The sequence below is a fragment of the Egretta garzetta genome, unplaced genomic scaffold, assembly GCF_000687185.1.
Source record: "Egretta garzetta isolate BGI_Z169 unplaced genomic scaffold, ASM68718v1 scaffold514, whole genome shotgun sequence".
Lineage (NCBI taxonomy): Eukaryota > Metazoa > Chordata > Aves > Pelecaniformes > Ardeidae > Egretta > Egretta garzetta.
The window spans coordinates 158771-176435 of NW_009259483.1; the positions used below are offsets into that span (position 1 = coordinate 158771).

Genomic DNA, 17665 nt, shown 5'->3' on the forward strand with positions numbered 1-17665 from the left:
CTTAAAAAAAAAAAAATTACTGCCTTTCACGTACTGGTTCTATGGATGTGTGTTCCAGTGATGTCTAGGGTATTAAAATTGATAGCTTAATACTTAAATATACCTGATGGGGATGCCAAAGCAAAATATGTTGAATTCAGGAGAATTGGCAGAGATAAAAATGAAAGAAATAGAAAACTGGTGGAACTCAGAATGGAGCCAGGGTATTCCTAGAGATGACACATTCTTCTGGAGCGATCTCTATTGATTGTGTAATGCCTCACCAATAGCATATCACTCCTTTTTGTGGAAAGAGGTTGATAAACGTTTCTTGAGAAGGCAGAATAGATGAACTCTGAAGATCTCTCTGTGGAAAAGAACTGAATATCTCTGCAAGACGTGAAAGGTCAGTAATCTAACAGTGAGTTTACTGGCCTGCAATGCATGATTTTCCACTGAGTTACTGTCAGGTGAGAGCTTGAGGTATAGATTCATGTGACTACTTGGCTTCAATTAGCAAATCTTCTCTCGTACTTCTTTGGGTGTATGGGTGATTCTTTTTTTTTTTTTTTTTTTTTCGTTCCCCCCCCCCCCCTTTGTAAAGCAATTAAATACAGTTTGCAGTGTGCTTGCTCTTCTTGCGTCTTTTGTGTTATTTTCCTGTGCCTTTTTCTAGTGTTGGGGAAAGAAACCTGCACAAAGTCTAAAACCTGATGGAGGAAGAGAAACTTTTTACAGTATATTATTGTTGAAACTTAGTGTTGGGGAAAGTCAGTTAATCTAGAAACCATAGCTCTTCAAATACTCTCACAAGTTGCTCATAGTATGGTGGTTTTTTGATCACTCAATACGAAAAAATATTTCCTATCTTAATTTTTGTTAAGCGCATTTTAAACATTTCTCTCAGTGTGATATAGTTTAGATTTGTACTGAAGGATGCTTAAAGACTCTAATGGCCAGAACTGAAGCTGGTATTTAAAATGATCGCTCTTCAGTTCTCAATTTTTCATTGCTTGCAACTACAACATTAATTGGAATTGTAATGCTTACTGGACAACTTTTAAAGAGCCTTTGGGTTTTTATTTTAACTGTTTGGATGAAAAGCTTCTTGAGTAGACTATATGAAAGCCAGCTTCAGTATGGTATCTCTTACTGGATGCTTGCTGTTGTACAAATAGTGAGTTCTGAGAACTAACCTTAAGTACCGAGTATTATTATATTAAAATATTGCTTTAAAAAAATTAAGGAAAGGTTTTGCAGAGCATTGGTGGCTGTATTTAAACGGAACTGTTTCTTGTGTGGCAGCATTTTGGTCAGAGCCTAATTTCTCTTTTAAAACAGGGTTTTCATTTCCTGACAAAGGTTTTTGTGGGAAGAGACTTCTACCTAAGTGGGTGGATGTGAACCCATATTTTGGCAAAAATTGGCCTGTAATCTAATTGGTTTTTATTTCTTTAAACAAATGATGATTCTGTTGGAAACTTTTTTATTATTTTATATATGATTTCCTTGTCAGTCTAATAAAAAATGTTATGAATTCTTTTACTTCTATCTGTATTTAAAACTGGGTCTCTAATAGATGAATTCAGGGAATCTAATGGAAATGACCTAAGGAGATACTGTGTTCTGCATTGTGTAGGTGTTGTCTTACCTGTCGTCTTTCAAGCTTTGTGGAGTTTTTCAGTACTTACCTATAAGTAATCCTGTCACCTATTAGCTGTCTTTAGCTGTAACTTTTGCTATGTTTCCAACTACGTAAATATTTTTGCCCTGGGTGTTTTTTCTTATCCTAGCTTACCAGTTTTAAATTTTATTCCTAAATAAAAATGTCCTTGCTTATTTTACACATCTGATTATTTGTGCACGTGCACCCAAATGCACAGCTACTCTGTTGGTATTTCGTATATCCCAGTACACTTGTTCATTATGGTGAGATCAGCATTTGAACCTGGTCCTTGTTCCTGTTGGTGACATGTTTGTGGGTCACAATTTAACTGAAATGAATGAATCTGGTTTTTTGATATTAGAATAAGAATGATTAGTCACCGCATGATGTTCTAGTTATGCTGTTGTAAATGTTCAGATGTAATGGTATTTAATATAATGTGTGAACTTAAACACATCTTAGAGAAGGTACCAAACTAATGGATACATTTCACTTCTCAAATTGGTTATCAGGTGGCTAACACTTGTTTTGATTCTACCCTCAAAAGTCAGCAGATTGTCCTGAGCTGTCATGGTGCATTAGTAGGGTGCGAGCGGAACGTTGCACATCTTCTAAGCAACGACCTGTTAGAAGTCACACTGCTACCGTTTCCAGTTCCTTAGCCCTGGATAATCGGGTGCCAGTTAACTGCAGGACTGTTCTGGGGGCCGTCTTTGCTACAAGCCTGGAGTCAGATTCAAAGTAGAAGTCAGTTTTTTGTATAGATAAATATGCTGTAGGCGTTGAAAACCGCTTTCTTCCTGTTGGCTGAAAAAGTCGGGCTTGCCTGCTGTATCAAGAAATGCTGACAGCTTCATGAACGAATAGGTTAATATTGTAACCAAAGTGATATTCTTGGATGGAGTATTTGTGGTCTAAATATCCAGTTGTAGTAAAGTCACTGTGACCCATTAAATGTGACTCTTCTGATTCAACATGCATGTTTTCCCTCTGGCGGATTTTGCAATAGTCAGTTCAGATCTTCACTGTGAATCCATTTGAAGCTGTTAAATTTTGTTCCTTTTTCTAGTGTTTTTCTGTGTGTAGTATGGCTATTGCATGCAACTGTTTCATTTTCATTTTCAGATGTTTTTCTGTTGAGCTTCTGAGCACATTTACTGGCAAGTTAGAGTTTATACCATACTCCTGTCTAGAATTTCTTTTATTAAAGAGAATTAATGTCATCTTAGAAGATTTTTTTTTTCTCACTTCTATTCTGGTGTTGTAGTCTGTTTTTTCCAGTCACTTACCATAATATAATACATAAGGCAGAATGTTTAGACTTATCAGTAGCTGGAGGTGAGAGAGGCTGCCAACGCTGACTGTTCCATCAAATAAGTTTTTCTGTTTGAGTTCTTGTCAACCTTTACTTCCATCCCAGTTTTTTGCTGTAGGTAGTTTTGTTACGCATATGAAGAGCACAAATCTAAGAACTCTTACACTCTTGGAATGGTGGTAAGTTTCTGCTGGAGTTGATGTAAGCTGTATTAAGTCTGTAATGATGACATTCAATGTAGTTCCTTCCCTCTATAAAGCTTGAAGTGAAAGTTTTTGGTAGGGTCCTGACTTCTGAATTTCACAAGCAGTTCTGGCTTTGTATCACTGAAGTTTTGACTTCCGTCATTAATGAGGCTTTAAGCCAGAAATTATGCTGACTTCTTATAACCAAAGTTGTGTCAAAGCTAGTGCAAAGTGCATCATCCTGGTACTTCTGTTCACAAAACTTCTGCTGTGAAGGCTAAATGAGTGTTTTCCATGGGGCAGATGCTTCTCCAGAAGGGCAGAAATGGTCTGTGATTTAAGGGATTAAACTCTTGGCCTTCCGCAGAATGAGAAGCAGTGCAATGCAAGGACACAAATAAATGTGGGACAGATAAGGACAGCACGTGTCAGTTCTAACAGCATCTGGATCTGGTATTTTACTACTCTGGGTGTGTGAAGTGGTGCTGCTTTCTATGGAAGGTGACAGCTTATTTGAAGAGACTCTGAAGTGTTCCCAGGTGACATCTCTTAACTGCAAACATCAGTGCTTTTTAAAATAGCAATTTTGCAGTCCGAAGTCACTATATGTGAAGTTCTGAATTTATGGGATAATCCCGAATCTTGGGTTCATTTTATATTGCCAAGTAGTTAAAAAATAGTAATTCAGTAGTCTGAAAGCAGTTGTAGGATGTCACGGAGCACTTTGCAGTACAGGCTAAAGAGCACTGTGTTAAAATGAAGAACTGTGAAACAAACCACAACTGAAAAATATAATTATCAGATAAGCAGTTGGTGACCCTTGATAAGCTCGAATGGCATGGAGCAACAAATGGAATTCACTGCACACGTGCATTGATTATTATTACTGTCTTGATCCATGTTGCCCATGTCTTCTATCTTTCAAGATAGAAATACTGTGCTTTGTATTCAAAAGCATGGTAGGGAACCACATGTTTTAGAAACAAGGGACATTGATCTTCAGTTTGTTCCAGTGTTTTGGAACTTGCTGTCCTTGTTCCATTCTCATTTAAGACCTGTATTTTTTTGACTTTAAATGTTACTTGCCAGTGAAATAACAAAATGTTATGTTGTTCTACTGTGATGGAAATGCCTGTTATCAAGGCTCTGGTTGTTGCCGGTCAGACCAACAGTTCACTAAATGAAATGATTTTGAACTATTGCACCGAATGTAGTTGGATTTGTTTTCTTTTGGAATAGTCTGATTTGTGTTACAAATGAGGTAATCTCAGGAATATTCTTAAGCTGTCTCATGAAGGCTGTGAATAGGTTCACCTGTGATACAGTATTCTGGTAAAGACCTAGTTGACCTTTTGTCTATAAATATCTCCTCAAACCCTATGATGTACATCTGCAAAACATTTACTTTGTATTACACTGTGATCCATTAATTTGGCTTCACATGTACGTGATTTTTCTGATGAGGCGATATTGTTAAAGTTTCTGTCCCACGCTGCAGACTTAAAAGGGAGCTGTAGGCTTTCTGAGAGTAAACTTTTTTTTGTTGGTCTTGAAAGTCAGCAGTTCTCTTTTACCATCTGTTCTTCTTTGGTTTAAGGTATGGGAAAGTTTATTGTCAGTTTCCGGTTATTTTTGCTTCACTGGTTTCCTTATTAGCTATTTACATCTGCCATTGATGAAGAGGATTTAGTTTGTTTTCTTTTTTCACCCCCAGAAAATGCTTTAGGACAAGTGGCAGTCTGTCAGAGAGGCCTTTGAGCAATTACTTTAATACCCTGAAGTAAAAATACCAGTCTTTCATGTAGGATGGCACAAGTAAGTAACAGAGCTCTTTAAAGGACTTCAAGACAAGCTTGACTCTGAACATCAGTTTTCTTGGGTCTTGGATAACATGTGATAGTGTTTTGCTTTATGACCCGCGGAGAGGTTAGCAACATAAAATAGCGTTCCAAGTTTAATTGAAATTATTTTTAGAGGGATTTCCCTTCTGAACACATTACATTTTGGTCACCAGAATTCTAATCTTGTATCTCTAGACTTCTGGCAAAAGACTCAGGGAATGTAGAAACCTTTGAGATGGTTGCACAGGTTTGTGGCTAACCATTCTTCTGTACTCCAAGCAACAGAACTGAAGTTGTGAAAAGAAATTCTATCACATTTTTATAGATGTTTAGTGTATGACACTCCTTGCTCTGAAAATGCCAAAGGTAACCTTGTTAGTATGAGTCTTCTGATGCAGAAAGAAATAGTGTTAAACAAAATCATAACCACCTTGTTTCCATGTCCTCTGAAGCCTGTGTGAAGAGACTAACGCAGGGATTAGCCTGAGCAGGATGAGTGAACCCTCTTGTCCCACACACCAAGTGGTGTTCCACACCACCACTGATTAACTTTAGTGAAACCCTAGTGAAGTCAGACCTTGAAGAGCATCATCTTGCCTGCTACACCAAATCCCCTCCTCTAGGTAGCTTACTGTACCAATAAAAATAGCGTTTTACATTCACTTGTTCTGTAAAGTTGTGCTGGAATTTTTCCATTTTTATTCTTTTATGGTCTGGGGTGCTTACAGTACATAAAATTACTGTTTGAATGGTTATTTCATGGGTACGTTTTGCCTCCTTCCTGAGTAACTGAGGCTGAAAAAGTAAACCTATTACTGCTGCAAGGAAATGTCTTCTGTCAGTGATTTTGCAAAATCAGTACTTGCTTCTGCTATAATACAGGTAGAGCTTAATCCAATAATGAACATTATTTACTAGTTCACTTAATAGGCTAACACAATATAGTGGTGGGAAGACTAAATCCATGTACTCTTCTTACGAGGAAATACTTTGTTTCTGAAATACAGTTCTTGCTCTGTAAGTTTTGGTCCTTTTATCTGTTGTTGAACTGTTTAATAGTGAGGTTATTCTATGTTCAAACTTTTTTAGTGACCAGATGCAAAGAAATAAGTTGAGACTTTGACGATCGGGCCAGATTTTAGCTTTAAGTATTCCTTGAACTGGAACAAATTGACTTGAATTATCACAGCTATTTCAGTCTATCAGTAAGTGAAAGTATGTGATTTTTATACACTGTTAGACTGTGGTTTGAACTGAGGGCAGTGTCCAAATTTTTATTTCACTGTGAATATATCTGCTTTGGTTGATTTATGTCAAATGGCAAGCATTCAGATAACTGGATAAAATAAAACTGACTCAGAGGATGTATTTTATTAAAATTACAGATACTTGGACTGTTTGAGGTTCTACTCAAAAACCAGCTTCTGCTTTAAGTAACAACAAAAGCATTTGTTCTACAACTATTGCAATATGTTTTTATACACCTAATTAGAAAGGAGTTGAGACCTTAGAGTTAAATCAACTGTGCTATGTAATCAGCAGACAAACTTCTAGGCAGCACATATATATATCTTGTCCCTCGGTTTTGGCACTCTTCTGAAATTTATCTGTCTGGGTTTTTTTGCTAAAAATAAACTTCATTTCTTAGAAGTAATTTGCTTTTCGGGCACAGTGTAGAATGCTGTAATTGTGTTTTCTAATACCCATTAAATTGTGTTGAGTGGCTGACTGAGACCAGGCAAAGGATACAGACAGCAGGCTAAGCAGAAAATACAGGAAATCAGAAGGAGGATCAGCATAATGACAGTAGCTGAAATCATGACATGGTACTAATTTGGAGAAAGCATGTATCTGTAAAGATGGGTGAAGAGATCTCCAGTTGAGTGCCTTCTGTGGTTTCTTGACTGTGCATCTATAGAGCTCTTGTATATTATATCACACGTGATACTGGAGTTTTCTGAAAGGTCTTTTGTATGTTACCTATGGCTACGTAGTATCTGGGGAACCAATGTAGGCTTTAAGTGGAGGAAGGCAAGGAAAAATCAAAATCCTGAGTTCGTGCACAACATCGGTTCATTTTTCTATAGGTTATTTTATTGCTGTATACCACTGTTTGGAAAGCCAAGGGTCAAATCCAGCAGGACTATCCTGCTGGTGCTCACTGCACAGTCATATATTAATGTAGGTGTGGTAGAGCGTACTTGGTCTAATGCATGCACATGTCTTACTGACTATATTAATGTGTACAGTAGTCTGGTATCTGTTGTACTCTTGAATTTCTGATGAGATACAGGATCTCCAGTCTGGTTGTTAAAATTCATTGACAAATGTTTCTGTCAAATCAGTTTGTGACATTAACTTGATAGTCCAAGTGTTTCCAGAGACAGATAACATCATCATCTGGAGATTCATCACATGGATGAGATGCTGCATAGGAGCCTTTACCATTCAGCTTTCTCATTTTACCATTTCAACTTGAAGTAGAGCTCAGGAAGATGGAAGACCTTGTTGATAGTTTGAAAGGACTCTGAAATCTTTGTGGCTCTAATGCCCTTTAGAATTTTTCTCTGGCTAAATTTGTGTCCTGACATGCTTTGCAGTTGCTGATCAGATGAAGTTAGGCCATTTGCAGTTTCTCATTAACCAGATACTGTGAATATTTTCTTAAAAAGTAATTTTTTAACAAAAGATTAAATAGGGTTGCCTCAGATATAAACTAGCATGCAATTAAATTACATGTAATGACAGGTCTTATTTGAATGACACTAATTTGAATATGCAGGGTGTGAAGACCTTTGTCGATGAATGTCTTTTTTAACAAAATTTTAAAGAAAAGATCATACAATTAATGAGTAAATCTGTAGTTGAATATCTTCTTACTTTAGCATTTTAAGACTGATACCGCATCATTTTTTGTGCCATTGTAAAGCAGGGCAAGAGAGGCTTCGTTTACAAGTAAGGTGAACTGATAGCAGATGCAGAGAATTTTTTCTGCTTATTCAAATAAGGTTATGTTTACCAACATTGTGTATTTACCAGTTTCCTTAACTGACTGCTGCTGTCAGCTTAAAAAAAAAAAAAAGTAAAATCAATGTCATGGATGTTGAACATGATTTATATTTACATAAATAGTTTATTACAATGAAATAATAATAAAAAAAGCCCAACCACCATGCTTCACTAAAGATGTTGCATTCTTTACTTGTTTGCGTGTTTCTAAGTGGTTTAACTTAGATATGTCTTTCTAAGGTTAGGTTATCCTCAACTTGCTGAATGCAAAAATAAGCACTAACGTTAGGGCCATAGCCTCAGTAAAGACGAATCTTTACTGACTGCATTTTGTGGTTTTGGGGAGGCATCTCATAACTTGTTCTATGTGCTGATTGTATTTGTGCTTTATGGAATGCTCCCTCTTGAGAAGTTGCCCAGTCTCCCCAGGTATGTGTTTAAAGGCTTAATTTGCGTTTTCATCCATTTCCTTGGCTGTAAAACTTTTTAATTCTCCAGAACCACCTTCCCTATCAATAATAATAATAATAATAATAATAATAATAATGGTGGAATTTTTTTGGTTTTGCTTTGTCCTTGTTGGTTTTTGTAGGTTTTTAATGACGAGGAGAAAGCTGGTTGCTAATTGTCCAGCTACTGACAACTAGAGCTTTGCAGGTATACTAGAAGAGTCAGTACTTCCTAGAAAAAGCATCACATGGTAAAAGCTGTTTGCTTTCTTCAGGTAGACACATTGTTCTAACAACACCCGCTGTCAGTCTCCTTTAGATGAGGCTTGAGGCTGGCTGTTATTGGATAAGAATTTGAAAGCCTCTAGCACTTTTAACTCTACAGAAAAGAAAAAAGATTAACTTTGAAACAGTTAGAAATATTTCAGTTTGGGGTATCTTTTAGAGAGGTGGGTGTATATGCCAAATTTAGGTTGGCAGTAATTGCTGTATATTTCTTCTCCTGAGAATTTTCCCTATGATGTATCTGTCTTTTTAAAATACCTGTTTCTTTATGTAAGATACTGTGGTGCATATACTAGTACTGACTGTATTGTCTGAGTGACATGAACACCTCAATAAATGTTACCTGTTTATTATGAAGAGGCATAAATGCGCAGCTTCTCTTACTTGTAATGAACTGCAGTCTTGATTTGCTATGTAAGATTCCCCCTCAACCCCCCTCTGGCTTTTTATATAAAGCCTCTTCCTAGCTGAAGTTTTATGGTAGGTTTTTTACAGGTAGAGCAAAAAGACTGAAAACCAATTGTGTTTTCTTGATACAGTGAGAAGCTTTTAAATGAGGTGTCCTTTTTAAAACAAACAAACAAAACCCTCCAGAAATACTGAGAACCCCCCCAGCAACTGAGAAATTTCTGTTTTCCAGCTAAGAAGACCAAGATAACTAAAAGGGCTGTCTTTTGCTTCTGTGGATGATCACATACGACTTTTTAGTTAAATTGTGCCTTGATTATGTTCATGCTTCTGAGAAGGAAAGATCAAGGGCCACCTCTTGCATGCCTTTCTACCTGTTTTGTTTAAGCTGCTGTGTCATAGCAGTACTATTGAGTATATTTAGCATCCTTTCATGTCCAGTAAATTGTAGAGATCTTGTTCCTGATGTTTCTGGCTGCAGCTTTTTTGTTGATGTACTTTGGACCCTTTCCGGAAGGCTTTTTATTACTTACTGTTCAAAAATATCTTTAGCTCTTTCCACATATTCTAACAAAGTGGCTGCATATGTCAAAACATATGTATAGCTTCAGAGTTATCTGCTTCTAGAAGCAAGCAAAAGCTGTGGTTCTTGAAGCTATTCTGGGAATAAGCGAGCACTTGGTCTGCTGGGTGTGAAGGAGAGCAAATACTAAAAGGGAAGGTGAAAACAAAAGGAAACCTCTTGTATTGCTGCTTAGTTTTGAGATGCAAATTTTTGATTTGCAAAAATAATCAGTAATTGAATTTCCATGGATAAAAAGTTGGAAAAATGTGACTGAGAAAAAGCTGTGAGCTGCCCTCTCTGTTCATATCCCACGGTTCAGTTTTAGCACTGGGTGCTGCTGAAGAAGTGGAAACTGTGTGGCTGGCTGGTGATAAGGTAGGCAGCGACAGCAGAGAGCTGTGGTTCATGGAAGTTTCCTTGGTCAGATCTGCTAACAGGTGAATTTCTCTTCAGCCTCTTGCAACACGCCACGAGAGGTTGTCAGACAGTACCCTGCCACCCATGAGGGTTTCTCTTATCTCAGACCTGCTGAATACCACAGCTTTTTGGGATCTGTCTTTGAGGTGACTGAAGTCCTTGCAAATGAGGATAAGAGGACACATTGGAATTACGCAGTTATGCAGAGTGAGGTATAGTTGGTGTACAGTGTTTACCTAAAGGGTAAAAATAAGTGAGCTGCCGCTTAAGAGTTTATTACAAAGCAGATCTGTTAGGGGAGGCCTGTTGTTTGGGTGGGTACCGTGCCTGGGACACCGTGCATGGACACTTTGTTCAGAATGAATGCGGTTGCTGATGTTCCACTTTTGGAATTGGTCTGAATATTGTATCATGGGGCATTTCTATAAACGTAAATTCTTCTCCATACCTATTTCATCAGAAACTTTTTTGCTGTTTTTGTTACATGTGAGCTCATTGGGTGTTTCCTCTTGAAGGCTTAAATATGGTCCTGCCCTTTCTGTCATCCAAGTATCACTAAATACATTCGGTAATCCTCTGGGTAACTCTCTCTCGTTTTTTTGGGTTTTTTGTTATTTTGGTTTTTTTGTTCCCCCCCCCCCGACTTACATGATTCATGGCTTACAAAGTCAGGCACCTTAAAGGTTAAGTGTAGAATTGGTTCTTGCACAGATGCGGTGGTCCACTTCTTCATGGTCCGATTCATACTACAGATCTGTTGACTACTGCCATTCTGAAAGATTTTCTTGCTTTTTGCAGTTGAGAAGCTGGGTCGGTTTACTGGCTTCTGAGAAGGGTGTTTGGCATAACACTTTAATGTGAAGTCTCCACCTAAAATTATAGATCATCATAAACCAGCTGCATCCAGAACAGCAGATCATACTGGTTTTACTTTCAGAGTCCAGTATGGCTGAAAAGAATGCAAAGGAATACATGGAAGCTATTCCTAAGCTCTTGGCCTTTTTCAGCTATTTTGAGACATTTAATTTCACTCTAAGCTAGTTATAGAGACCTTCAGTATAGAAATACGGATTAATTTCACTCTAAACTAGTTGTAGAGTCCTTCAGTACAGAAATATGGATTATATATTTTTTCATAAACAAAACCTGAATATGGAAATTATGGTTCTGTGTTTTGGCTGGTTTTTAAGAGTCTTGCAAAGTAGCAAAGAAAACTTTGAATACTTTATATATATAAAAAAAAAAGTTCCCAATGAAGTATAAGTTTCTGTAAAATGCCGTAAAATTTTACCTTTTTAATTTGTGTATGTAAGTTTTGTGTAGTGCTGTTTTTGAAAGGTGGTGGGGTTTTTTTGGTGGGTTTTTTGTTTGGTGTGCATGTGGTTTTTTTTTTCTTTTTACCTTGTCTATATTTCCTGTTGGCCGTATTTGAGTTTATGCATAGCAACTATGATCTGTACTATGTTGATAATTTAACTACTTAAGCTTGCCGAAACTACGTGAGCTTGCTTTTCAGAACAGGCTTCTTAATATCTCGGTTCTAAGCCTGCTAATTAGTAGTTAGCATAGGTCATAAATCAAAACTAAGCCCTGTTTGTGTATGCTATGAACAGGATGAATTAATAGAGCTTTCTGACTTGTTATGTGCATGTTTTTCTTGGCAGTTTTTGTTTGAGGGTATATGGAATGTAATAGTTGTTTAATGTTGATCCTTCTCAGTTAAATGCACTGAAGTTTGAAAATAGTATTTTATCTCTGCTTTGGGTCCAATAGTGCTTTTGGGAAAGAAGTGAGTGAAAAAGAGGACAACTTTAAAGCTGTAGCGATGTTGGGGTTTTTTGGTTTTGTTTTTCAGTAATTCTGATTTATTTAGGCTTACATAAAGCTTGTATGCAAAAAGGTTCTCAAATATGTTGTTTTTTATGAAGTTTTATGAGATCTGGTGCATAATAACACATTCCAGGTAGGAGTATGTTTGCTATGTACTGTGCCATCCTTCATTTTCAGAACTGTGAGAGCAGAGATGGCATTAAGTTTCCTCCCCTATGATCCAAAGGTGCTAAATTCATTTTCTTATAAGACATTCGTATATACTTGCCAAAATACCACTCAAAATAGCCTAACCATACTCTGCAGCTTGTTGCTGCCCAGGTCAATGGACTAATGTTAGAATTGTAAATAAAACTTATTCAGTGGGTTACGAAATCTCTGCAAGTAGGAGTGTGGTTACAAAAATTGCATGGCTTTACATAGGCTATTTCAGGTTTGTTTTCTTGAGCAGGATTCCTGAATAGAAGGTTAAGAGAACTAATTTCTAGTCCCACTTTGATAGTAGAGTCAACTGATTGCTCCCAATAATGATACTCCACTTCCAAGGCACCAATATTATTATAATTTTCAGTTTGGGCTCTGGAAGGGGGACTATCTCCGCTCTTTGGAGCGAATCCTGCTGCCCTGGTTGGCAAACCACCGCTGTGTTTCGGTGGGGTCGGCGGAAGTGGCTCTTGACTCAGTGGGGGCTGCTGCTCTGTTGTAGATGAAACAATGCTGCTGCATCTGAAGGGAAAAGGAGTAAACAGACCAATGGCGAGGCTCTGCGTAAGGAAGCCAGCATCCAAAAGCATTAATACAGATGTACATGAAATATAATATAAGGAAAAAACTGTTTTGGGTGTGTTCCTCTCTTGGTTGAATAAAAGCTTACTTCCTTGCTCCCATCCCTGGGTGGGGGAAGACAGGCCATAAGTTTTGAGGAAAAGGGGAGAAGGGAAGTTTGTTTCCTTTCTGGATTTAATACAAATTATACCTCTATAATTAGATAGTTTATCTAGGAAAAAGCTTTTAGATAACTAAGGCCAGTAGCAATCATGCAAAAGAGCCCCTTGAGACTGGGGAAGTACTCTGCATTTAGATTTTAAAATTAGTGCTTTTATAGCCTAACTAAGGATTGTAGATGTCTGCGTAAAGTATCAGTGCTGAGTTTTTTCCCCCCATACGTTTTGTGTGACACCAGAACACTTGTTGTTCTTAGTTATGGGTGGAAGATCACACCAGTGACCGTGTTGCCTGTTGTCAGATCCCTTTTACTCCACTACCTCATTAGATGGCACTGGGACCTCCAGAAGAATTCCAAAGGGTGGTGAAGACTAGAAACGTCATGTAATTATAGAGACACTGCTTTTGCAAAATTTTCATGGGATTGTTTGGCTGTCCCTGGGGGACAACATAAATAAGCTTTTTCTATGCTATGGTTGCTGATAGTTGGCTGATTAGTTAGCACAAGTGTTACTGGCTAGCAAGTCCTGTTTCTGTTTTTGGTCTGGCAAAAGAGCATGCTAGATGATGGCTGCATCGACGAGGGAATTTTAGCTCTGATCCTAATTCCATTTTTGAAGTGAATCTCCCAGTTGTTCCCATTTACTGGGCTTTCATTTGCATCATGGAGCAGTCTGGCAGGATGTGAGCTTGATTTCTTTCAGAAAAAAACATTAAATCAGGAGATTCTGTCAAGGATTACATCTAATAGGATCCCTTTGCTGATTAGCGGTTGAAGTCCATCTGCCTCAAGGCTTATGCCGAGGATGCTTTTCAGGAAGACAGAGATGCAGGAGGGCTGAGAGAGGAACCTGCGTTAACTGCCTGCTAGGAAGTGATGGCCACTGGCGTCTAGAAAACTAACTGGGTTCTGCCAGTTCTGGAACGACTTGTACAATGGTAATACGTAAAATTTATAAACATTTTTGTAAGTATATACTTGCAATTAGGCCCCTATTAACTGTTTACAAATGAAGACAATTTTTCTGAGCATAGCTGTTGTTCCAGTAAAAATGTAGATGTGGCCTTGGGTGTAGTCAAGCCTCACTTAGTTCCTCTAGTACAACTTCTTATGCGAATTTTGTGGTGTTTGGCTTTTCTCTTTTGTAGGAAGTAGTTTATATTTTCTGTGAAGTGATGCTAGTTTCTTTAAAAGGAGAAAAAGAAGCAAGGTGTCCAGTAGCAAGTTTTAGCAGTCTGGGGATTTTTTGTGCGTAGAAACTCTGAGAATCCATAAATCCATGGCGTATTTAACGCCCAGGCTGTAAGCTGTAACTTAAACATTTCAAGTTAAATTGAACCAACCAGAGTAGTTCTGACCGTTTTTTACTGAGGCATTGCTTTGCCAACTGTTGCAAACTTGTCAACAGTAAAAGCTTCAAGGTTGTTTGTCTTAGTTCCATAAAAGTCAAGGCGTTTAGCATAGACAGGTAGCACTTGAGGATCTGCGGCGGGCTTGCTGTGTTTGCTTTTCCCAATGAGGAAACTGGTAGATAGTTCTGTTTCCTCTCTGATGGATGGTGGATTTTTAATGACATTTCCCCTCCACATTTTTTGCCATTTATGACATTTGAAGATGGTCAGTTAAGCATGAAGAAGCACACAGGAACATAGGTGGGCTAAGTCTGTAGTAGACTTGAGGGGCTTCCAAACTTTTGCTGAGTAAGGGCCAGTAGGTGTAATGATCTTTAAGATTAGGAATGTGATCCTAACAGCAAAAACAACACAGTGAAAATATCTTTAAAATCTACTTGGTAATAAAGATGTGACCAAATTTTTTGTGCTTCTAGACAAATAGTGTGAAATCAATGTAGCTTTGAGCAAATATGACCTGATTTGAAATAACAAATGTAATGCTAAAGAGTATCTTGTGTCTGTTGTCAGAGGCACTGTAGCTGAAAATGGCCTTTATATTTCTTCCTATGCTGCAGACATTACTGTTGTCCGTTCACTTTAAAGATCTTAAAGTAGCCTCTACAGGCTTCTTATATTTAAATATAAATTATATTATTTAAAAATCTATACTTTGGGACTGGAAGAAGCCATCCAGGTCACTTTGTGGTTTCCTTCACTCATGGTAATTAGCCTTTTTAATCATTGCAGTGAAGCCTTTCAAATTAAAAAACATCATGCTCTTCCCACCTCTCCCCTCCCCAAACCTACCAACTAAACCCCCCAAACTCAGCATATGGTTTTTGCTGAAATACCTTCAGTAGTCTTGGTACCAGGACTTCAGGAGTGGCTAGTTGAAATACTTTTATTTTTCAGGAAGTGTTTCAACTTAAACCTTTATTACATATGTTTTAAATGGTTCCTTTCAGAATCATAGCTAGGTATGTTTTAGAAAAATATCTGACCCAGAAATATGCAAACTTTGTCCAGTCCTTCAGGATTGTTTTAAGCAGCAGAAAAGACACAGCTTATGGTCATGATGGGGAGAAGGGAAGCCCTTAAATCTAAGACACAAGGGTATGCATCTCATATTCTTTTGGAGGGGGCTAGAGGCAAGGAGGATGGTCCTTTTCCAGTAATTAGGAAGTTATCTAATAGAGAAGGATTTTTTTTATTATTATTATTTTTGAACTTACCTGTATAGTTGAAAGAAAAAGTACAGCATTCTGATAAATTGCATTGCTGCATCTCTGATGGAGGGGGTGGAGGGTGTTGTGAAACATAAGCCTGGTGGTAAAAGTAGCAAGTTATGGTCAATTACAAATAAGTCTGTTGGTCATTTCAGTACCTTAATTATCTCTGGAGCAGTTTAGGCCTATAATTCAAATGAAGCATTATTACAGATGAGTGGGGAGAAAAAAAAAAAACTATGGAAATTTGGAAGGAAAGATGATGTTTTGAAGGGATGGTAGCGACAGCCTTGATCTTTATTTTACAGTATAGATCAAACTGTCAAAAGAAGTTAACCTGAAACACATAATGTGAAGAGGAAGTTTGTAGCGGTTGTTTATGGTGAGTTTATTTTTGGAAGGCATATTCTTGGGAGAGCTTAGGGTTTATTCAGGTATACTGTAACACAGCTCATTGCAGCAGATATTTTTGCTGAAGTCTGAATCTTGCCTAAAACCATTTTCCACAGCTTTCTGATTGATTTTTCTGTAGGACTATTTTACTCCAGCATAATTGGGTGCTGGGGTGACTAGTACTGCTCTCCCAATACCATACTCGATTTAGGACTCTGTCCTTGCTTTCTCTCTGATTTAGTCTGTGTGGCTTAAGTGCCTCACTGTTGAGAAGTTTTGTTCAGAAGCAGCATAGATTTGGGCTGCCTACATATAGCTATTATTTTCAGATACAACTAGCTGTTTATTTTTCAATATTATTCAAATTCCTTATACTTTTTGAAGACTTTCCAACTTCTTCTGGTTCCCCTCATTGCAACCCCAGGTTTTCTGTTGATTCTGGCATGTGTTTGCATGCTGGTTTACCTTCTGATGAGTATCGATGTTTGAGACACCTTACAGTGCAATATAACTACTGAGTCTGCTGGCTTCATCCTCTTAATTCTCTTTTAGGCTGCTTCACTTAGGCCTTCATTTCTGTGATCTTGACTTGGCTATTGTCTTGCCTTTACTTTTGAGAACAGAGTTCCTGATAACACTATGGATATTCAAGTACAAAAACTTGCCCTGTTTTTTCATCATAGTAAGTTTGAACAATAACTGATGTTACTGAAACTGTAAAAGTCGTCTGTCCATCCCCCCCACCCCTTTACAAGGATGTTGTATTACACAATGACCTATTTTAGCCATAGCATTTGGAAAACAGCTAGGAAGAATCCAGACTTGCATCTTCCTTTTAAAAAATGTTAGAATCAGTGCAAATTCTTTGGCAATTACTGCCTTAGCCATGACTCTGTTTTGCAATTCTTTACCTCAGCTGGCTGCTTTTTTTTTTCCCATATCTATACCAGTGGATTTCTTTGACATGGCTCTCTTTCCACTGACCAATCTCATGTGGCAAACTGTCTTTTTCTAGTCCTCCTTCGATCATTTTAATGTTGGTAGATCTGTAATGTGACCAGCATAAAGTTACCACTGGAAAATAACTAGAGCTGCTGTGTCCAAGATTGCTGGTTCCTTTGAGAGGTTTCCCATCGGAACATGGCAAGGATGATTAGAGTCACAGATGTTAATGGATAAAACACTGTACAGAAAACCACTTTTTTACTGTGGCACTGGAGTCACTATTAGACTCTTTTATGTCAAGCTTTATGTTTTTTCTCTTTTTTCCCCCCCTTAGGTTTTCAGTAATTGCACATCTTTAAAAACTGGAAAATTTAAAGGAGCATTCTCATTTCAGTATTGTGAGCTTGTCAACTTCTTTTCCTGAACCAGGTTACAATGACTTTTAGGAAAATAAGACTTGAATGCTTTTCGTTGGGGGAGAGGGGGAGAAAGCCAAACCCCCCAAAAAACCCCAAAACAAAAAAACCCACCCAAACTTTAAGGATTTTCTTGCTTAATGAAAAACAGAACAAAGTGAAGAGGAAAAAATTAAACTGTGCATACCATATGTGGTCAGCCTCTTTCTGTAGAGCTTTTTTTTTTTTTTTACTGAGTTTTTTATTTTTTTTACAGAATCTGGAATTCCCTTTTTACACTGTTTCTTAATAGATGCTTGGATAGGAAAGTTTCATTGATGTAGAGGGTGTCAATTGCGTAAATAAGAGTATGGAAATGTTTCTTCATAATTTTTAAGTACTTAGAAGAGGCATATT

The 17665-nt window shown here is 37.6% G+C and overlaps 1 protein-coding gene across 1 annotated transcript in view; it reads left to right on the forward strand.

The window, feature by feature from the left end:
* The window catches only part of SEPTIN7 (septin 7), a gene marked incomplete at its 5' end in the record, with an annotated part of 69361 nt that overhangs the window by 11867 nt on the left and 39829 nt on the right, over nt 1-17665 (forward strand). The gene's annotated exons all lie outside the window — the stretch shown is intronic.